This window comes from Euprymna scolopes, chromosome 41, assembly GCF_053919585.1.
Source record: "Euprymna scolopes isolate OS-2025 chromosome 41, ASM5391958v1, whole genome shotgun sequence".
Taxonomy (NCBI): domain Eukaryota; kingdom Metazoa; phylum Mollusca; class Cephalopoda; order Sepiida; family Sepiolidae; genus Euprymna; species Euprymna scolopes.
This window is the reverse complement of record NC_136522.1, coordinates 72,475,384-72,499,760: the sequence shown is the minus strand read 5'-3', so window position 1 is coordinate 72,499,760 and position 24,377 is coordinate 72,475,384. Positions and strand designations below refer to the sequence as shown.

At 34.5% G+C, this 24,377-nt stretch overlaps 1 protein-coding gene across 3 annotated transcripts in view; it reads right to left on the bottom strand.

Annotated features, from left to right (window-relative positions):
- Positions 1-20,125, bottom strand: part of LOC145266624 (uncharacterized) — a 134,288-nt gene extending 114,163 nt beyond the window's left edge. Inside the window, exons 1-2 of one of the 3 annotated variants that reach the window (XM_080122531.1) lie at positions 19,879-20,093; positions 5,380-5,426 (exon numbers count right to left, since the gene is read on the bottom strand). The gene's annotated coding sequence lies outside the window, so the exon portion shown is untranslated. Of the gene's footprint in view, positions 1-5,379; positions 5,427-19,878 lie in introns of all 3 variants that reach the window. The other 2 variants (XM_080122529.1, XM_080122533.1) reach the window with 2 other exon arrangements.
- Positions 20,126-24,377: the final 4,252 nt, after the last annotated feature.

Sequence of the window (24,377 nt, the reverse complement as noted above, 5' to 3'; positions counted from 1 at the left end):
AGCTATGTAGTAAGTTATGAAAATATATATATAAGGCCATTAAAGCTACACAGAATATTCCGTGTTTCATTCTTGTAAGAATGACATCTGAAGTTTGTGCGACGCAAAGTTGCACCTCGTGGATCACCTAAAAACACTTTGTAGCTGGTACTGGCTCAATCCTAATGAGCAAAATGTATATTCGTATCCGAGTTCTGCCAATGAGGCCGGCAATGATACTCTCCAATGATACTCTCCAATGATACTCTCCAATGATACTCTACAATGATACTCTCCAATGATACTCTACTATGATACTCTACAATGATACTCTCCAATGATACTCTCCAATGATACTCTCCAATGATACTCTACAATGATACTCTCCAATGATACTCTACAATGATACTCTACAATGATACTCTACAATGATACTCTCCAATGATACTCTACAATGATACTCTCCAATGATACTCTACAATGATACTCTACAATGATACTCTCCAATGATACTCTACAATGATACTCTACAATGATACTCTTCAATGATACTCTACAATAGAGAATTGGCTCTGTAATAATAAATAGAAAATTTGTATGAATTAAAATATATTTAAGTGTATTTTACGACCGGGCGCTTTCTCCTTTTCTCCTGCTAGTGTGTTAATATTGTAAGAAAAATTAGCAAAAACGAATTATGACCCCCCCCCTCCTCGTCCAAGAAAAAAATATCGGATCTAAAATATAATGGGTAGCAGTTTTTGGTTCTTATCCAGAATTTCCTCTTTTATTAAAAACAAAAATAAAGAAAAACCTGTATGATCTATGTATCCATCATGGAATGAAAATCATTTTGATCAAATAGTTTTATTTGTAACTAAGAAAATCAAATTTTCCATATATGAGAGGAGGGGGACTGTCTTGCAACGACATCTTGAAAATAACAAAAAAAAAAAAAAAAAAATTAAAAAAAGAAAATTAAAAAAAACCAAGGGAGATAACTGAACAATAATCAAAACTTGTGAGAGTTATGTTGTAATATGAATTCCCATTAATCAATTAAAAATGATTTTCTTTATAAAAAAAAAATCGATCAATTTACATGATTTTTGGAATATGATATTTTTTCTGTCACGAGTATATACATCATAAAGATTGTTTTGTTTTTTTTCAAGGCCGCTCCCCCCCCCTTCTTCACCCCACTAATGTGTAATAAAATTCTAAAACAGTTCAAATATGTTTGGTACTAGAAAAAAAAAAAACAATTAAAATGTTAACTTCAGATTATTTGAGGGCAAAAATACAATTTAAACAAATTGAAATAAACAATAAAATCATTTATTTTTATTTATTTTACGACACAAAATTATTTATTTGTGCTTTTCATTCCTCAAATTATTTATCAATTTTTTTCTGAATTTGTTTATTTAATTATTTGTTTGTTCCCTAAATTCAGAATTATTGCTCTTTGAACTTTAAATATTTAAATTGTGTCTTTATATTTCGTTCATAAACAATTTTATATGTTCGTCTAACCTTAGCAAACGTATCAACAAAAAGACTTGAGGTCACCAGAGCATTCCCCTCCTGAATTTTTACCAGAAGCCCTTTAGCTGGGTTTTGGCTCTAATACGAATCGTTGCCAAACTAATCCACTTTGAAGATCCCAAATAGGAACTACAAAAGACTTTCTCAACCACTTCAAAAGTATATTCATTCAAACTCCTTAACTTACCATTCACAGAAAACAGGAGTTGGAACAGATACACTGAGGGCATTGCCAAGGCTGCTGCAAAGAATGTTGGTTCTCTTTCTACCGTGCCAGAAAATTATGTATACGTGAAAGTATCCTGTACCTCCACAAAACCACCATTCGCCCATGTATGGAATATTGTTGCCACATTTGGGCTGATGCATCTGCTACTAGTCTCTCACTCTTAGACAGGGTTCAAAAGAGAGTCGCCAACCTAATAGGTCCCGCTCTGTCAGCTAGGCTTCAACTGCTGTCCCATCGACAAAATATTGCATCCCTCTGCCTGTTTTACAAGTATTTTAATGGTGGATGCTCTGACGAACTACAAGCCCTTGTACCCCTTGATGTAAATACCTCCGACAAACCCGACACGCAGCAAAATCCCACCCCTACACAGTTGAGATCTCTAGATGTAAGAAAGCCTTCTACTCGAATAGTTTCTTCCCTAAGACTGCTGGACTTTGGAATTCTCTTCTGAGTTCCTGCTTCCCTAACTGTACTGACATGCAGAAGTTCAAATGTAATGTAAACAGACATCTTGCTGCTCAACTCCCTACATAGTATCCTTGTAAATTATGTCCCAGATAGTGGCGCCCTACATCAAAGTGGCACTGTGCCTTGTTTGGGACGAAAATGCAATAAAAACCAAAGTTCCCAACGGCATAGCTTTGATGCTACTCTGCATTAGTGAGAAGGGTTAAGATGTTAGAGTGGCTCTGATTGTAAGAGATGCGGTACTTGTTCAGAAGGAAGCCAGCTCAACCCGACTAAAGTGATGGCTGTTACAAGTAAATAGAAGGGTATTAGTAAAAGGGATACAAAAATAAAAAAGAAAAGAAAAAAAAGAACTTGACCCCAGTTTTGATAAGTTATAATAAGGTCTATGACAACAGCATATTCTTTTCATTGTTTTGACTCTCGAGTGTGTATCCGTTGATATCTTATATGCTTTTATATAGAATAATGTGGTTCTCGATTGATTAACTGTGTCTAACTGTGTCGGATATATACTAGAGAGTCAAAATAATGAAAAGAATATGCTGTTGTCATAGCCCTAGTTATGATGTAAGCTTTTCAAACTTGTTAAATTCCACTGAAACCCGTTTTTCATTCCTTGGGGTTTTGTGTAAAAACGAATGTTCATAGTTTGTTTCATGAGAAAAGTTTGTTTTTGTGTATAAAAGTTTAGAACAATAGAAATACATTTAGTGCAAAAAAAAAAAAAAAAAAAAGGAAAAAAGGAAAGGAAAAAAAAAAAAGAAAAAAGTTAGCATTAATTAAAACATTGAATTAAAGTTAAATTATCATAAATTTAACAAGTAAATTAAAATTTTAATTTCAGGACAAACAAGTGAAGCATGCATTGCCCCCACCCCCGGGAGTGCACAGTGAATGAGGCATAAAAAAAAGGCCTTAACATATTTAAATTTGAGTTCAGCACCATGCAAAACTGCTAAATAAACATGCACAGAAAACTTGGGACAAATATGATCAAATAGTCCCAAAAATGGAGTGTTTTTATTAGCCCTAAAAGAGCCCCTGGGGCACACCCAAGAGTTATCGCGAAGTATAGACAAACAAAATTATATAGAAGTTAGTCACAACTTTTCAGAAAGTTTTAAAAAAATTCAAGGCATCAATTTTTTTTAATAAGCACAAAAGTGTAATTTTAGCCATTTTAACCCGAAAGACACCCCTATGGGGACAACCAGAGTTTTCCCGGAAAATCCGTTCTGTTACTTTTTTACTCAATCATGTTTAATGTTTGTGCAAAATTTCAAAAAATTCTAAGGCGTAGTTATTGTGAAAAGTGCGAACGGACGAACGGACAAGAGTGAATTTACAGGTCCCCCCTCCTTTTTTTCGGGGGGACCAAAAATACAATTTTAAATAATGAATTAAACGAATTAAAAAACTGAGCGTTTCAAAAGTTAATTACATACAATATTTTCATAAACAGAATAAAAAAAAAAAAATCACATTTCTTTTATTTTCCCCTAACTTTCCAGCTTGAGACGTTTTCTTTTGTCTTTTTTTATATAAATTTCAACTCTTCATATAAGATTTATTTCAACAGCTAACACATCGAGCCGTCCTAATATGATTCATAGAAATAAAAAAAATCAAGCTAGAGTTTTGTCTTAATAGTAAATCAACCATGCTAGAAAATTACTCAGATGGCATAAACCCTCGAAAATAACCTTCAGTCCACATAGAAATGGAGTCGTAAATGAATGTCAACATTTACTGCTAATAAGACTAAACTTCTTTCCTTTAACGATTACCAGAAATCTTCTCACACACCAACTGGCATGGCTAATAACACGCTACCAGAGAACTCATCAGTTCAAACTCCTAGCTTAACATTCACAGACAACATGAATTGGAACAAATACATTGAGGACATTGCCAAGGCTGCTGCAAAGAAGATGGATTCCCTCTATCATGCTAGAATATCCTATATCTGTAATTCGCCCATGCATCTGGGCTGGTGCACCTACCACCAGTTTCTCACTATCAACCAAGCTCCAATCCCTGTCCCATCTCTGCAATGTTGCATTCCTGTACCTGTTTTAGAAGTACTTTAATTAAATGTGCTCTGATGTAATAGCACACGTGCCCCCTCGAGGTACATACTCTCAACTAACCCAACAAGCACCAAAACCCCACCCCCTCCACTGTTAAGGTTCCTAGATGCCAAAAAGCTTTATACTATAATAGTTCCCCCCCCCCACAAACTACTAAATGTTTATTCGGTTTGAAAAACATATAGTGTCGAGCAATAGGTGAGAACAAGAAAAATGGCCGCGAATTGACACCTAAATATTTAAAATCTTGATAATGACTTAAAAATAAAAACATATCCAAAATACCGTTAGAAACCCACCCTATATATGTTGCAGTAACATATATTCAGTAAGTTTCTAACAGTATTTTGTATAAATTTTTATTTTCTTTTGTACTTGTACAATTTAATCAAGACATTAAAAAAAAATGAAAATATCGAAAAAAGTTTAAATTGTATGTATCTGTTATGGAATGAACGTTGAATTTCATCAAGTAGTTTTTGTTTTACAGCGAAAAAAAAACAATTTGTTATGATATTGTGCAAAAGGTTCGATTTTTAGAAAGAAAAGCTAATAATAAAGATGGGGAGGGAGTGTCGGTGCTTTAACTGGAATTATCTCCCCATGGCGTGTTCAACAAATTTCATAATGGCTGACTTCAACGTGCTCTCATAAAAACGTGTTTTTCTGCTGTAAAAAACAAAACTACTCGATCAAATTAAATGAAAATTTTTTTTGGAGATCTTCAATCCAAAACGGATGCGTACAATATAACCTTTTTTCCATATTTTCATTTTTTAATGTCTTGATTAAACTGTACAAGTACCAAAATATCTAATACTAAAACAGAAACAACATAAAAGTGTTCAAATATTAAAAATCTATCAGTCTAGGTGAAGCATAATGTATGTAGTTAATTGCATTTATTATCGAAAAAAAAAAAACTCTCAAAAAACGGATTAATTAAAATAATTTTTATTTTGAAGTTTTGAAAAAAATTATTATGAAAAAAAGAAAAAGAGAAAAATATTAAAAACGATTAAAAAAAAAAAATAAAAAAAACCGAAGAAATAAGCTTACCCCCTATGCAGTGTAGGTAGTCACAAATGATCTTCAGGATCTTGGCACTGAAAATACCAATGACGGATTTACCAACTTAAGAATCGGATGCTGAATTAGTAAGGTTCCTTACGCTCACAAGATTTCTATAAGGCCAAAGGAAGACACCGTTCTCTGACCAATGCCATCCTTTTTGGCATAAACAGAAGAATGTCGCAAACCGAAAGGAAAGAGAAATTAACAGTGAAATTTGATTTTCTTTTTTAAACAAACAAATATATCCTCAATCAGGTCAAAGGTTACTTGCTTCAAGCCAACAATACAAAGATCATCCACAATAAATAAACAAACATCTATGATGAACTATAACTAGTACCCATTGCTTATATACAAGCGTGTATCTATCTATCTATCTATCTATCTATCTATATATATATATATATATATATGTATCATACACACGTGTGTGCATATATACACACATATACATGTATGTATACATATATATCCATACACACATACACCTGTGTATACATATATATATATATATATATATATATATACACATACACGTGTGTATATATATATATATACATACATACACATCTGTGTATATACATACATATATATAGAGAGAGAGACATACACATGTGTGTTTATATATATACACACATATATACAGATATATATATATATATATATATATATATACAGATATACACGTGTGTATGTATATATATGTATATATACATACAGACATTCACGTGTGTGTGTGTATATATATGCATACATACACACACACGTGTGTATATATATATATATATATATATATATATGTGTGTGTATCTCTATATATATATGTCTGTGGGAAATGTGTATTCAATTATATTTCACCCTTTATACCAATATTTTTGTTATGAAGCTCGATATAAGTTAAATATAACTACAGAGCTTAAACAAATAAACGACAAAAGTCTATATTCCAAATTCCAAGATGTTTTTTATCTGTTTACTTTTTTCAGTATGTTGAAATGTTTATTTCTTTACAGCACCTATTTCGTAGCGCAGAAACATTCATATAATTATTATGTCAATTTTAAATATTTTCTGCAGTGAATAAGAACTCATTAACTTTAAAAAGAAAACAAGTGAAGCATGCATGGTCCCCCGTGAGTGCACAGTGAACGAGGCATAAAAAAAATGACTATGTTTAGCCCCCCCCCCCAAGTCCTCGGGGATTTCAAATCCTGGTGAAAATGAACAAACGGTGCAGTTTTAGGTTTTAACATATGTAAATTAAAGTTCTGCACCATGCACAAAAAGAAATGACTAAGTTCAGCATTCCCCCGCCCCATTTAGCCCCCAAAGTCCGCAAGGCCGTAACATAAGTAAATTTGAGTTCAGCACCATGCAAAAGTGCTAAATAGACATACACAGAAAATTTTGGACAAATATGGTAAAATAGTCCCCAAAAATAGAGTTTTTTTTATTAGCCCTAAAAGAGCCCCTGGGGCACAGCCAAAAGTTATTGTGAAGTATAGACAAACAAAATTAATAGAAATCAGTTAGTTCTGTTACTTTTTTTTACTCATATCATGTTTAATGTTTGTGCAAAATTTTTAAAAATTCCAAGGTGTAGTTATTGACAAAAGTGCGGACGGATGAACGGATAAGGGTGAATTTACAGGTCCACCCTCCTTTTGTCGGAGGACCAAAAAAACATGGCATGATTACACGATTCTGAAAAAAACTGAAAAGTAGTTGTTTTTATATTTATTTTTGATATTTACACTATCTTTGATTTTTCCATTATCTCTCTTTATATATATATATATATATATATATATATATATATATAAAATAAAATTTACAATTAAATTTACCAAAATGATCCAAGATGGTAAAATTAAAGTATATTATAAATATTAAAGAAATAATATTTATCAAATTATCTCAGCCAGATGTAAAAGCTCGATAAAACCAAATAGAAGATAGAGCTTATAATATGAGAAAACAGTTAATAAAATATGTTAAAAAACATTTTGAAAAAGAGTTAAAAACATATTTAATCTGAAAAGGAAACACTAGATAAATGGATAGTCCTTAATCCGCGTAGTTTCGAAGAAATACTTTCCTTCTAATCAGAGGGTGGGAATTAACAAAATGCAGGATCGGATTTTGCATGCAGAAGTATTTGATGAAACAACAAGTAAGTCAAAGATCTTACTTGAAAACAAAAAAGTGAAGCAGAGGGAATATGGTGAAGAAAAAGGTGGTTACACATGAATGGATAGGCTGGTGGAAGATAAAAAATCCAGTGACGGTAAAATCCAAATGTAAAACTCCAAGAAAGTTAAAAATGTTAAAAAGCTAGATTTGCTTACTGTGGATTGTCACTTTGAAGCAGTAACGGCCGAAAAAACATCATGACGAAGCAGTTTGTGATGTCCTCATAACAGGCATTCACTCTCATACAATTCAACAACTCTTAGAAAGGACACTGAATTTGGAAGATGTTTCCAACCTTGTTCTCTAAAAACGGTCCAAAAAGAAGCTGAATCTTATATGAACCTCACACCATGTGGCGCCACCACCGAACCATCAGTGACTCGTGAAGCTTCTTGTACTTCTGAAAATGTTTTGCCTGCAGCAGGGGAAAAATGTTTCTTCTGCGGTAATCAGCAAGATCCACAAATTAAATGCTCTACCTGTGATGTGGTCTGTAGAAGCTGCAGCAAGAAGAGACAATTTTCAACTAGTCTGTCAATGAAATCGCTCCCCTAAGAAGGTGACTTCTGCTTGTGAATTGTCAATTGCATCCGTTGTAACCACTACATCATCTGATTGTCTAGCGAAAGCCATAATCCTGAAGGCTCTGGTAGGTACTTGTCGCTCAGAAACTATATATCATCGAATATCATCCGTAAGTACAACTGGTCCACACAGACTTCTCGCAGGAAGATATCAATGGCGTCCACAGCTTTATCAAGCAGGACATTAGGTCACTGCTATGTGACATTAGCATATAATGAGTTTACCTACCCGTGTTTCAAATTTTCAGTCCTTTCTTCTCTTTGCTCAGACGTCATACTCGGCCACAACCTTTTCAAACTACACTCAAAGGTAGAAATATCCTTTGGGGATCACAAAGATCCCTTTCTCTGTATGCGCCATAATATGTCCCATCTTTTTTCTCTGCCACCATTCGAACATTTATCGCCTGGTTACAAGCTTATTGCTACAAAGAGCAAGAGCGTTCGATAACGCTGTCTTTTAAAAGGTAATGAATTGTGGAGTGATTAATGGCTTGAATTTCAGTTTCAATTGAAAAAGTCAAGTATCATGGTTCAATTGTACTTTAAATAGAAAAATTCATTTCAAACGTGCCCCTGTCATATCAAAGAACCTACTGTTGATTTTATATGTTGGGCCTTTCGGCTTGTATGTTAATAAAATTTCTCAAATGCACTTGTGATGTTAGGCTGTGTAAGATGTTAACTTTGGTCAAAATCACCTGTTCCCTCTTTCATCAGATTATTTCGATTATCGTTTATCGATACTTATCAAAGACATTTTGATACAAAACGGATCTAAGAACACTGCCAGGCACATAAATTACCTTTTATATAATAGTAGAGATAGAGATAATGATTAGTAATAACAATGGAATATCAACTTTAAAAAATATTACAAGAATCGTTTTTGGAATCAGAAATTAAAGTGAAGCTTTTTTTTTTTTTAATTCTAACGCTGACCCCCCCCCCTCATTCTGATTTTTTTTAACTCTCAATTAATCATCCCAAGACTAGTATATATAAGTGTATATGTATTAACACACACACACACACACACACACACACACACACACACACACACACACACAGAGTAATGTGAATTCCATACATTTTAGCCTGACGATTTCCTATGGAGAGGAAACACAGAAGCCTCTGTGTAATTTAATTACGAGGAATATATTTTCATAACTTATTATCTAGCTCTACACACGTACTGAGCACTTTTGAAATAAATACTGTAAGTCGATACATAAAATATTACATCTCTCTATAACATTTTTTCAAGTGAATTCAATTGGAGAGAAAGAGGGAGGGGGAGGAGGATGGTTTCAAGTTTTTTGTAAGAAAGTTGTATGAAGGGAGGCAACTCTTAAGTTACTGCTGGATTAAAATTTAACACGCAATTTTTTTTCAGCACAGAAATAAATATTCTAAATACATTTTTTAAATTTGATTTTGATAAATATTCTATTTTTAATTTTTTATTGGTATCACAATTTCTTTGTTTCTTTTGAGCCTTTTCTACTATCTTTTCAAATCGACACATAAAAAATTATTATTTATTTGGTAAGAATTTTTGTTTATCTCCCTTCAACCATATATACAGAGTGGGCCAAAATAAGGGTCCTATTTTTAAAAATTCATAAATTCACGTAAGTTCTAAGAAGTGTTTTTCGGCCAAAATTTGTTTTGTTTATTTCAAAAAAATCTCGGAAGGGTCAGTCTACGCACACATAAAGTTTGGTGAGTTTAACTTTTATTTTGTGGAAGTTATTCAAATTTAAAGATAGGACCCTTATTTTGGCCCACCCTGTATATATATATATATATATATATATATATATATGAGCAAACAGTTAATGAAATGAGTTAAAAACATATTTAATCTGAAAAGGAAACACTAGATAAATGGATAGTCCATAATCCGCGGAGTTTCGAAGAAATACTTTCCTTCTAATCAGAGGGTAGGAATTAGCAAAATGCGGGATCGGATTTTGCACGCAGAAGTATTTGATGAAACAACAAATAAGTCAAAGATCTTACTTGAAAACAAAAAAAGTGAAGCAGAGGGAATATGGTGAAGAAAAAGGTGATTACACATGAATGGATAGTCTGGTGGAAGATAAAAAATAAAAAATTCATATATATATATATATATATATATATATATATATATTATGGCTATGTAAAGACCAAATTTAAACCTGTTCGAAAACATTTTTTATTTTAGATTGTGAAATTTAAAAAAATACAAATGAATCTGTCAGCTGACCGGTTTCAAAGCTTGCTCAACAGGTTGTCTGGTCAAATGGGTGAAGAGTGGAGCTCTTTCTTCCTCCACTTTTGATTTAATCAGACCGACTGGTTCACTGTGTCTCCGTCTCTACGGTTTACCTAAAACCCATAAGAGTGGGGTTCCTTTAAGACATTATCCATGATAGGTTCTGCCCAACATAAAGGAGCCAAATGGCTTACTAATATTTTAAAACCAGTTTTGGAAGAGTATAGTTCTTTCTGCATTAAAGATTCTTTTTCTTTTGCTAAATTTATGCAGAATTATACTCAGACTGACAAATATATGTATTCTTTTGATATTGAAAGCCTTTTTACCTGCGCTCCACTCTCAGACACTATTGATATATGTGCCGATGCCCTTTATCGCAGTCAGCTCCCAACTCCCCCTATTCCTGAGAATATTTTTGTGGAACTTATGGAATTCGCCACCATGTCGGTCGAATTCAGTTTTAATAACATTATGTACAGGCAGATAGATGGTGTTTCCATGGGTTCTCCCCTGGGACCGGCATGGCAAATATTTTCGTAGGTTTCCACGAAAAGAGTCTTTTATCTGGCTTTCAAAAACCAGATATTTATTTTCGTTATGTTGACGACACTTTTTGTCTGTTCAACAATGAAACGGAAGCAGATACCTTTTTGCTTCCCTTAATAATATTCACCCAGTTCTAAAATTTACTATAGAAAAGGAAAGTAATTATTCCCTTCCTTTTCTAGATGTACTGGTTTGTAAAACACCTTCCGTTTTCTTGACTTCCATCTACCATAAACCTACGTTCACTGGTCTTTACACACGTTGGGACATTTTTTTGCCCCACCAAACAAAAATATAATCTTCTCAACACCCTTATCCATAGAGCTTGTATGATATGCTCAGAGACCAAATTAAATAATGAAGTCAAATTTATTACCAAGACTCTTTGCAATAATGGTTTTCCATTGCAAATCGTGGAATCTACAATTAGAAATAAAATTTCTAATTTCAATAAAATTAAACAGGCATCTGTCGACAAATGCCCTATCTACCTACGCCGATCTTGGCTAGGTAATATTAGTGAAAGATTTGCCAAGCAAATTTCTTCTGTCGTACAACAATGTTACTTTGCATCAAATACCCGTGTTGTTTTTTCTTGTAAACCCATTTTGTCTTCAATTTGTAAAGACGTTCTTCCCCCACCCCATAACAATTCTATTATTTATTTATTCAAATGTAGCTGCGGTGTGCGCTACGTCGGCCAAACGTCTCAAAGATTAGATAATAGGGTAAAACACTATGTTCCATCCAAAATTCGAAATGGAAACTACCTACCTTCGGACGTTTTGAGCAATACTCATGACTCATCTATAGGAGAGCACCTTATAAATAATCGTATTTGCGCTTTGAATTTTAGTGCGGACTTTTTTTCCATCCTTAGCAAGTCACACTCTCATTACCATCTCAAAATTCTAGAAACTATATATATTAAGACTCTGAGACCTTCTCTTTGCAAACAAAAAGAGAATCTCTTAGGGCTTAATCTAGTTTCTATTTAATAATCCCCCCCTTACTTTTTTTTCGCCCCCGCCCTCCGCTTTTCTTTTTAAAACGTAACTAAGCTCGATTTTAGCTCTGTTGAGCGAGCTTCGAAACCGGTCAGCTGACACATTCATTTTTATTTTTTAATTTCACAATCTAAAATAAATATTGTTTTCGAACAGGTTTAAATTTGGTCTTTACATAGCCATAATAAAACTTTGTACCTCACAAAAAATATTTAAATATATTATAATTTTTTTCAAAACTTCAAAATAAAAATTATTTCAATTAATCCGTTTTTTGAGAGTTTTTTTTTTTTCCGATAATAAACGCAATTAACTACATACATTATGCTTCACCTAGACTGATAGATTTTTAATATTTGAACACTTTTATGTTGTTTCTGTTTTAGTATTAGATATTTTGGTACTTGTACAGTTTAATCAAGACATTCAAAAATGAAAATATGGAAAAAAGGTTATATTGTACGCATCCGTTTTGGATTGAAGATCTCAAAAAAAAAAAATTTTCATTTAATTTGATCGAGTAGTTTTGTTTTTTACAGCAGAAAAACACGTTTTTATGAGAGCACGTTGAAATGCCAACCAAATAAAACAAGCTCAATACAACGAAAATAGGAAATAGAGCTTGTCATAGAAGAACACAATTTAAGACTGTAAATTATAATTTACTAGAATTTTTTGTTTAACAGGATACTCAACTAGGAAATATATATGGGGGATAGAAACCTAGCAATTGGCTAATCAGAAACATTAACCTGTAGATAGAAAATTTCATTGAGTCTATAGGTTGAGAAGTGTCCTCACACATATAAATACATTCTTACTTTTATATATTTATATATATATATATATATATATATATATTAGCAGGCAACCCAGCGTTGCCTGGTCATAAAATATGCATAAATATTATATTTTAATAAATGCAGAACCTGAGACATATGCATGCAAGTATTATGTTTTTTTTTTTTTTTCTAAACAGTTCACTTCTCGTAAGTAAAAAAAAAAAAATACTCAAGCTGAGATCCAAACCAAAACCTAAAGCCAGGGAGTCAAGTACGATAACAATTAGGCCAGCTTGACACATTCTTTAATAAAATGCTTTCAAACCTACTTATACTTAACATAATGAATCTAATGTGAACTATTCATACATGTGCATTTATGAAACAGTTAGCAAACATAAAAATACAATGATTTTCCCCACACATAACAATTTTAACCCCTTAGCAGCCCTTTTTTCCAGTTGAAAGCTGATTAAAAAGTTTTCCACATGTCTGAATACCCTATATACCAAATTTAAAATCTGTAGATCAAAAATTCATTGACAAGCGTCCTCACATTCTCACTTTTATATATATACTAGCACGTTTTAATGACTTAATGAGGTCAAGTTTGACCGCAGGATAGCATTTCATTTACTGCGGGAACGCTTTTTTTTAATTTTTATTTTCCCAAGATGTTATAGGAAAAAGACTAACCCACATGTGGCGAGCGACAAATGTTGAATATTTATCTTCCTGAAATCGAGCAAATTAAATAGACAGGCGAGTCCCGTTGTTAACTCTGAGATATTATGATTTACATGTGATATAAAAAGTTTTAAAAAGTTGTTAGGTGACCGACCGCTTTTCTGAAAAAAGCCTTTTATAGACATACAGAAAAAGCGAACACACATACAAACATACATACATTTTCGCTTTTATATATATAGATTAGTGATGGCACAATTCTAACAGTTTATCTGATTCCAATACAATTATCGATTTCCATTTTTTAAAAATTGCTAAATGTGTTAGTATAGAGTTTCCAATTAGAGTAAAAACACGCATAAGATGTGCAGATATTTTCTGAAACATAAAAATACTCTCCTGTGGAGGGGGATGATCTATCGATTTTAGTTTTACTGGTAGTTTGCAAATCAATAAATATTTATTATTTTATTATTACTACCTTCAGTGGAAAATTTTACTTTAAATAAAATTAAATATAGAACACAATTTAAAGACTCGTTTTTGGCATTGGTAATTAGGTACTAATTTTTCTGATCGTCCCAACACTAGTACTTATATGTAACAATTACAGAGTAATATCGTGGTCGAGCATCGTAGGAAAGCTTTTCACCCGTGTGGTTTTGAAACGATTCTAGAAGCTTGCTGACAGGGTGTCTCTAGAGTTGCAGTGCGATTTCAGTTGACATGATCTTCTGTCTCCGACAGCTCCAGGAGAAATGTAAGGAGCAAAAGTAACCGGTACACATAGCATTTATCGACCTCACCAAGGCGTTTGACCTTGTGAGCAGAGATGGCCAGTTCAAGGTCTTAAACAGGATCAGATGCACAGAGAGGTTCTTGAGCGTCATTACCTCATTTCACATGGGTAGGACTCGTTGGGATGATTAATCGGAATCAGGAATTGGAAATATCGGAATCGGTATTGGAATCGGAAAAATTTGAGCCAATTATCCAATGCCAAACCGATTCTTTTAATTATTTTTTTTCATTTGATTCTATTTAAAGCAAAATCTATAATTGCTGGTAATAATGATAAAACAGTAAAAATTTAAACAACCAGAAAATATAAAATTGATAGATCACCCCTAACAAGTGTGTTTTTACATGTAAGAAAATACCAGCACTTTGAACATGTGTTTTTATGGTAATCGGGGAAAAATAACAAACCTATAACTAAATATTTAGAGATTTATATAGAATCAGAATCAATAATTGTATCGGAATCGGAAAAAAATATCAGAATCGTCCCATCACTAGTATGAAGGATGTTGTTGAAATTGATGGAGCAACATCATCGTCTTTTGATGTGAGGAATGGTGTGAAGCAAGGCTGTGTACTCGCTCTGACTCTGCTTGGCATCTACTTTGCCGTCACGTTCAACCAGGCCTTTGGTGACTACCCAGAGGGAATCTACCTCCATACACAAACTTTACAACATTGCTAGACTGAACGCCAAAATCTGCAGGGTCCTTATTTGTGACTTGTTGTTCGTGGACAACACTGCACTGGCCGCTCACGCAAGTGAAGACATTCAGCTGCACATGGACTGCTTCTCCAAGGCCTGTGATGACTTTCAACTGACCATCAGTTTGACTCAGACTAATATCATGAACCAGGACACTGACCTCCCCACTTCATTCACCATCAACAACTACCAACTTGAAGCCATAAAAGTGTTCACATACTTTGGGTCAACTCTAACAGTCTTGACATGAGACCAGAGCTTGACCAAAGTATAGGCCGTGTAACCTCTGTGGCATGACCGCCTCCGTGAGCGGTAGAACTCCCCATTGGGAGGAGATTAAGACCCCTGAAACACTGAATAAGGCCGGACAACTATGCTTATATTAACTCTTAAGTATTATTGCGTGCCCGAGCAACGGCAGATAACCTTGTTGAAAGGAAGAGTTAAGTTGTGAATTTATTGTATTTTTTTAAAACAGACATATACTTTTTATTGTTGGGGAAAAGGTGACAATTCTATGGCGTTTCGAAATCATCACGAATATGATTTTGGTTCTGGGCTAGAAGAGGGGTCAAGGATTAACCTTCCTGGCTGTGGGAACTAAAGGCTGCAAGCATTCGCAGAATCACCAGCATATATGCTTGGATTGGGAATTCACCGGACTGACATGTTGATTGGTGATTGGGTCAAGGGAATAATCTACCCTACCTATCACCTGGCTATATAGGCGAATCAGTGAGTTGAAGCTGGATCTCAAGAGAATTTAACATTAATCAAAGAGTTGCCGTCGTACCACCTTCCCCATCCGTCGCTACCGCAAAACACGGAGAGTAAGATTCAAAAGTGTTTGTAAGAAATCAACATTGGACATGTGTATTTAAGTTATATATTCTGTAAATTTGAGTTGAATTAACTCATAGAATAGAGACATCTGAGTTTATCTTCCTTTTATGTGCATGAAAATCTCTTCACTTCCAGCGTGATACGGCATATCAACCCGAAGGAGAAATTGACACTGAAACCGACCAACCAGATCCCGCTATGCCGAGAGAACTCATGGAGAATTCCCTGTGAAGACGATTACGATGCATGTGTGAGGGTTCATACCTGTTACCAGCGACCCTGAAAGGTAACAGTTGGTGACCTGGAACAAAAGCCTGTTCACACCTCCACATTAATCAAACTTGCCCCCAGTGTGTGGGAGAACAGAAAATTAAAAATCAATACCAAGATGGTGGTGTATAAGGCTTACGTCCTGAGCACACTGCTGTATGGCAGCAAATCGTTGAACGCTGTATACGCATCAAGGAAGGCGCCTTCACACTTTTCACATCTCCAACACTGAGGTCCTCGAGTGTGTGGATGTGCCTAGTATGTACATTCCCTTGTATCAGCATCGACTGAGCTGACTTGGACGTGTCCACCGGTGGAAAACAGCAGGATCCAAAAAAAAAAACTCCTCTATTGAGAATTGATAATCAAGAAAAAAGGGATCACTCACGCGTAAAAGAGATGTGAAATCGGTCGACATAAATCTTGGAAGCTGGGAGGCACTTGCTGATCCGCATGATCTCTGAAAGTACCAGGTTAGCAGTTAGACATGGTAGGAGAAGCAACTCCGAGGCAAAGAACGACTGTGCCGTCTGCCACCGGCCTCCTTCCCAGATGTGGCAGCAATACTCCATCCTTTATTTATATCTTTCAAAAGTTTTATCACAGAATTTTGTCATAAATACTGCATGAAAGTCTTTTTTAACAACGAGTCTGGGTATCCGGTTTTGCCCGGGGGTTTGAAAATATGTTGAGCCTGTACTGCGAAGGAGGAAAAGAACATGAAAAAAAAAAAAAAATGACATCTTTGTTGTTGCGTCCCTCACCAAACCGGAAGTGACAAAGGTTTAAATTAAGGCTAGTCAATCGAAAAGGGGGGGATGAATTTCGAAAATATCGGCGAAAAAGCGCCCCCCCCCCCGTAGAAAAGTGCCCAGTTTGGGGTGAAGGAATTAATGCTTTTAGCCAATTTTCGATATTTGTCGTCCGAAGGCTCGTGCTTCACAACGATACCGATCTTGTGAAAATCCGTTGCGCCTGTTAAAAGTTTTAGGCGGACATACAAACATACATTTAAACAGACAGGTGAGATTTATATTAACAATTATTGTGTTATAAAAAAATTAATTATTTTAAACATTTGTATAAGAAAGGTTTCTTAATATGAATAAATGGAATATATTCTAAACGTTTAGAAAATTATTTATAGAAATGTAAACTATGAAAGTTTGGATTACTTTTTTAAAATAAAATATTTCTATATGAATATATTTTATCTGGATCTTGGTTTTTGAGTGCTAGTTCATGGCTGCTACTTTTGGTCTATGAAAATGGTAAGTGACAGCCATGTTGATTTATTTATTCAAAGTTTACACATTTTAATCGTGCATTTCTCGAGTTTCGATGGGTAAAATAATTAATTTTTTACCCGAAATGACTCCTCATGCAATAAAATTTAAGATAAGAAACATTTTAAACGCTTTATTTTTCTCATATCACCCGCAAACCCTATTTAGTGACACTACGATATTTTAAATACTAAAAAAAAAATATTTATAGAAATGTAAAAAAAATAAAATTTTATTATATTTTTTTTTACTGTTTCCTGATAAAACACGTGATTCCATATGGTTTCGTATTTCATTTCATGCTTAGTGACTTTCGTGTCATATTTTCTTTTTTTTTTTTACACAGGCATCACCACATTATGAAGGCCAAGAGGCCACTCAAAGATAAGGGTTAAAGGGTGTACAGTAGAAATTGGACAATATAGTAATCATTAGTAATGAAAATTCGGTAAATTTGATAACTTATACGGAACGGCTCATCAAGAACTTATTTACGTTAGACTTGAAGACAACCATATTGTAGTGAGCCGGAAAGCAGGAAAACGGAAGACAATTCCACAGGCGAGCAATTCTAAGAAAGAAGCTTTGTTCATGGAATCTACGTTTAGGTTTAGGCACAGATAAAGAGTGGGGGGAATTATTGATAGTGTTTTCAGCTAGACGAGTGTTTCTTGTGAAAGTCTGGCGAGGGGGGACCATAGACTGAAGCTCAGTCGAACACTTTCCATGAAAATAACGATACATCAGAGACAAACTCGCAACATCTCTTCTGTGAGATAGAGGTTGCAGGGAAGAGAAAAGGACATCTCCCACGAGGCTACGAAGTCTATTTTGAACTCTATCAAGGCAGGACAAGTCCTTTCTAGCAGCTCCTGCCCAGATGTGGCAACAGTATTCCATCCTTGGACGTACCTGGCTCTTATATAGATAGAGAATTGCATCAGCAGTGAAATATCTACTGGATCGATAGAAAGATCCACCATTTTTCCAGCGGCCTTGGCAACAGATTTGATGTACTTGTTCCATTTAAGATCAGGAGTAATGGTCAAGCCCAGAAGCTTGTCAAAACTTGAGGCCTCCTGAAGACGAGAGCCATTCATTTCAATTGATGCCAGATGTGGATCAGAATATTTAGGTAAAAAGTCTACTCCCGGCGTCTTAACTTTGAGTAATGAATTTTTGAACTTAACCCGGTAAAACTTGAAAGTAAGTTGAAAATCCTATTAAAAAAAAAAAAAATAGCACGGTTCGTAAATTGCAGAAGTTAAAGTGCACTGGGGGACCACCCGAAGATTTACCTTCAAAAAGTTGATTACGAAGAGGTTGAAAATGAGAAAATGCCTTTCGGAATAAACACCCCCAACCTCCCCATGTTAAGAACGGCTTTCGGAATAAACACCCTTTGCAGATTGAACAACCAGTGCGGCAACCGTGCAGGGTGGTCCCCCGGTGCACTTTCACCAATAAATGTTACCGTGACATTTATTGGGCGTGTTTTGTTTCTGTCACCATTTTGTTTTATTTCTTATTTTGAAGTGATTATCGAATCTTCAAAGACATTGCGGCCATCTTTTCTTGTTCTCCGGCAGCGTTCAACATTACTGGTTTTTCGAGCCGAATAAACATTTAACATTAAATAAAAACACTAAAAACTTATCCAGTTAGGTAGAACTTATCTTGCCTTTGGTAACATTTGTTACATATTTATTTTTTGACAACTTTTCGTACCGCTGTAGATTATAATTTAGAAAGCCATTCTTAACATGGGGAGGGTGTTCTGTAACTATTCTGTATTTTTCACCTAACAATTTAATTTAAAAAAAGACATCGTGAAACTTGAGTTTAACTTTAAAATATTATTTAAAAAAAAAAAGCACGGTGACATAAGTACATAAGCGCCCCTTTTCCCCCTTAAATTGTTAGGTGGAAGTACAGACAGAATAATTATAAAATACCCTTCCCTCTCCATGTTAAGAATGGCTTTCTAAATAATAACGTAATTATTTCAGTACGGTAACATAAGTGTATAAGCCGCAAACAATTTAATAAACAAAAGATACCATGAAATTTGTATTTAACTTGAAAATCCCATCTAAAAAGATTTTTAAAAAAAAGGGTTATTATTTCAGTACGGTCCGTAAACTGCAGAAGTGCCAATTTTTTTTTTTTTTTTTTAAATAAGATGAAGAAGAAAAAATCAAGAAAAAATATCTGTGTACTTACTCCTGCAGTTTACGGACCGTACTGAAATAGTAACGTTATTATTTATTAGAATCTTAATGTGGAGAGATGGGCTTTTTGTTAACTATTCTGTACTTTCATCTAACAATTTAATAAACAAAAGATAACGTAAAATGGGATTTTAATTTACAAATACCAAAAATAGCATGGTTCGTAAACTGCAGAAGTGTCAGCATTTGTATTTTTGAAAAAAAAAAAATGAAAAAAATTCATTTTTTTTTTCAACATCAAAAACGGAAAATAAAAAAAAATGAATAAAAAAAAATCGTTACCGTTTTTGATAAACATTCATTTCCAATCACCAATAACAAGATGGAAAAAAATTGGAGAAATCTAAATTTCGTTCGTTTGTTGTTAAAATGTCGAGGTCGAATTGTAGCCGCTGTTGTTGGCAAGAATCGCGGATGAAGAAGCAAAAAGAGAGGAGGAAAAAGATGAAGAATAAAATGAAAGAGAAGAGAACGAAGTCGCCATGATTTGAAACAGCGATGGTTTCATCCAATGACGTCACAAAAAAAACGTAAGGCGGTGTAAATTAAAAAGATGTTCCCTAAGGAAAAAAGGACCGGACCAGGGAAGGACCCCCGCACTTAATTTTAAGTTGCGCCCAATTAAATGAAAGAACATATTATTTCGGACTTATATATGTCAATATATAGATATGTACTGACGCTTCTGATAAAACTATTTCTGAGATGGGTATATATGCTGATGACACCACACTCTATAACAGGCACGACAGGAAAACAAATGAACACATATCTAAAGAAATGGCAGAAACACTAGAGGATGACCTCCAATCTGTTGTGGAATGGGGACAAAAATGGATGGTCACGTTCAATGCCGCCAAGACTAAACTAGTTTCCTTCAATAATTACAAGAAACTTTCTCTACCACCAATAGCAATGGCCAATGACTCTTTATTTGAGAGTACATTTTTTAAACTCCTTGGCCTAACGTTCATAGGAAACATAAGTTGGAACAATTACATTGAAAGCATTGCCAGGGCTATTGCAAAGAAGATAGGCCCTCTCTACCATGCTAGAAAATTACTAACACTCGGAAGTATCCTGTACCTCTATAAGGCCACCATTCGCCCATGTATGGAATATTGCTGTCATATTTGGGCTGGTGCATCTGCTACTAGTCTCTCGTTCCTAGACAAGGTTTAAAAGAGAGTCGCCAATCGAGTAGGCCCTGAACTGGCATCTAAGCTTCAGCCTCTGTCCCATCGACGAAATGTTGCATCCCTCTGCCTGTTCTACAAGTATTTTAATGGAGAATGCTCTGACAAACTGCAAGCACTTGTCCCTCCACGACGTAAACACTCTTAACAAATCCGATAGGCAGCTAAATCCCATCCCCACACAGTAGAGATCCCTAGATGTAAAAGATCTTTCTACTCCAGTAGTTTCTTCCCCAGAACCGCTAGACTTTGGAATTCCATTCCAGGTCCCTGCTATCCCAACTGTACTGACGTGCAGAAGTTCAAGTGTAGCGTGAACAGACATTTTGCTGCCCAAATCCCCACATAGTACCCCAGTAGATGTTACCCCTGATAGTAGCCCCCTACACCAAAGTGGCAATGTGCCTTGTTTGGGGTGAAAATGTAATAAAAAAAATTTTTTAAATGTAAGCCAAACAGTGACCGAAATAATGCTACACACAACGTTTTCATTATCGTCTGCTTATCAGAAACAAATGAATAAACTTTCGACTCTCGACTTTTCTCACTGAACTTTCTTTCTACAATGAAAACAAATGAACATGACTTTTATTAATAATTTTTAATCAAATGTAATTTGTGTAATTGAGTGGGGAGGTTTTGATTACGATATTCAGACCCCTGGATAATTCACAGCCCTTAAATTATCGACGAAGACTTCTTCGATATCTCAGCATATGAATCCCCCTTGTTCTACAAGGACTCTAACTTACCTAGGGATTTTTATTCCTGACCCCCAAATCAGCAGAGATCTGGTTCCTGTTGATTTTGTGGTGGTAGTTTAGTTCTGTGCAGTTCTAGGAGGTCAACCCTCCCAGGCTTTGCCTTCTTTCTTTGAGAAGGGATTAGTTTATTGCTAATTGCCTGAAGCACCTTTACCAGGGAATACCGACGTGGCTTCCCGGGCACTTTTTGCAAGTCAGAGTGCCCCCCTCCTCAAGGGTGCTGACTTCTCAATCTCACTTTATGTTTTCCTATTTATGTAAAATTAAATTTTAAACGTATATAAATTATCTTTGTGTGTGTGTGTGTGTATGAAATTATGAATTCATTTTTTTGGTCCCCCGACAAAAGGAGGGTGGACCTGTAAATTCACCCTTGTCTGTTTGTCTGTCTGCACTTTTCTCAATAACTGTGCTTAGAATTTTTTGAAATTTTCCACAAACATTGAACATGATATGAGTAAAAAAGTAACAGAACGGATTTTTTAGGGAAACCCTGGTTGCTCCCTATCCCCCCCTAGGGGTGCCTTTCGAGTTAAAATGGCTAAAATTGACATTTTTCTGCTTATTAAAAAAAATTGATGCTTTGGATTTTTATAAAACTTTCTGAAAAGTTATAACTGATTCTGATATAATTTTGTCTATACTTCACAATAACTTTTGGGTGTGCCCCAGGGGCTCTTTTAGGGCTAATAAAAACACTCCATATTTGGGACTATTTTACCATATTTGTCCAAAATTTTCTCTGTGTGTCTATTTATCAGTTTTGCATGGTACTGAACACAAATTTAAATATGTTAAGGCCTTGGGGACTTTGGGGCTAAATGGGGGGGAGCAAATGATGGACTTAGTCATTTCTTTTTCTTTGCATGATGTACAACTCAAATTTTACATATGTTGGTTGGTTGTTTTTGTTTTATGGCATATCAACTTTTTTTGGGTTATTTAATGCCAAATTCAAAGATTTTGAAGAAAAATTTTTTTTAATAGAATATATTTGCTATTTTCACGTCAGTTTCTATTTAACCCATAGTTGGGACCCTAACAGGTACTACCACTCCGGGTCAGAGTGGACCTGGGAGCAATGGTAATTAAAGGGTGGCTCTACACTCCCCAAAGCCCACAAGCTGGGGCCTCACCACTGGATATAGTTTAAGGTCATATCCAGGACCCCCATTGAGGGACTTTTACCCTCTGCAGGGAGGCAGTCGGCGTATTCTAATGCCCCCACCGACAGGGCCATTTACATATGTTAACAAAGATGGCGGCAATTTTTCACCTGCTAAACTCGATTAAAGTTTTTAATAATTCAATAATATTCAGGTAATTTCGACCGCATAATTTGGAAGCTCCCATTGTAATTTATTGGAATTTATTAGAATTGACAAAAAAAATCAATTGAAACCATTGTTTTTTGTCTGCAAACTCGATTTATTGACTACAAAATCTCGTCCCAATAATGTAGAAGCACCAAAACATACAGAAAAAATCTTTATAATGTACGTACTCATCACGGAACAAAGATGTCATATTCCAAAAGTCATATAAATTGATCAAGTATTGTTTTTTAATAAAGAAAATCAAATTTTACGATTTTTAGCAATTAAAAAGTTTTAATAAATCTTAATACAAAATCTTTGTAATCAAATTAAATTGATTACCCTTGAATTTTGGCAAAATTCAAAACAATATGGCCGCTCCTAACCCCCTCTTTGCTTCCTCATAAAATTTGACTTTTTTAATTTAAAAGGAAAAAATACTTGTTCGATTTACGTGGATTTTGGAATATGAGATATTTGTTCCATGACGAGTATGTAGATCATAAAGATTTTTCTGTATTTTTAAACAAAAAAATTAAGTGTAATTCTAAACAAGTACCCAATTTTCATTATGAATGTTGCTCTAAAACCAGCTCTCTCTCTCTCCAAAAATCTTCCTCCCAAATTTAAACCCTAAAAGGGACTTAGTTTTGGAAAATAAAAATGGCTAACTTTTCTGTTTTTTATGTTAATAAAGTAGGATTGAATCACTACCAGACCTTCATTCTTCACTCATTTTTGTCTAAAGTTAATTAAAACAAAACATGCTCTTGTTCCATCAGCCATGACTGAATAGAAGTCCTAAGTAATTTGCATAATTTTGAACTTGAGCATAACAAACGGACCGATAGACTGGTAGTGGTCACAATTAGCATGAGCACGCTGCAAGGAAACAGTAGCCAAATTTAATTCTCTTAGAAATCAAAGTTTGTGGGTCGACCCCAAAATTTATTTCTCTCAGTGAACGAAGTTCAAAGTTTTTATCAAACAAGACATGAAGCCACTTCATATAAAAGCTAAAATTTGGTTTAAGGTAAAAATCTAGTCAATGATGAGTTTTAAATGGATATATTTTGAGCCATCACGGAGAAATAAAATCAAGTTTTTAAATATAAAAGAAAAAGGCAAAATGGAGGTAAGTCATAGGAAAACAATTTCAGCTCAAGGAATAGTAATAAAGATTGACGTTGAGAAAGGGAGGATATGAAAAGAAAAAAAGAGAAGAGGAAGAAAGAATAAGAAGAAGCTGAAAAAATAGAGGAGAGAAATAAAAATAGAAATAGCTGAGAGAAGAAGAGAGAAAAAAGAAAGAAGCAAACAGAAAGCAAACGTAGTCAATCTATTTTTAGAACACATAAATATAGGTCAGGTGAGATTATCGTGACCTAGACAGAAAGATAATTATGCAGAAATGATAACTCAAATTTATTTAAAATTGGGAGGGAAGTTTAAATGAGTAGAAAGATTAACAAATCATAAGTTATAGTTGAATAATTTAGCGTATA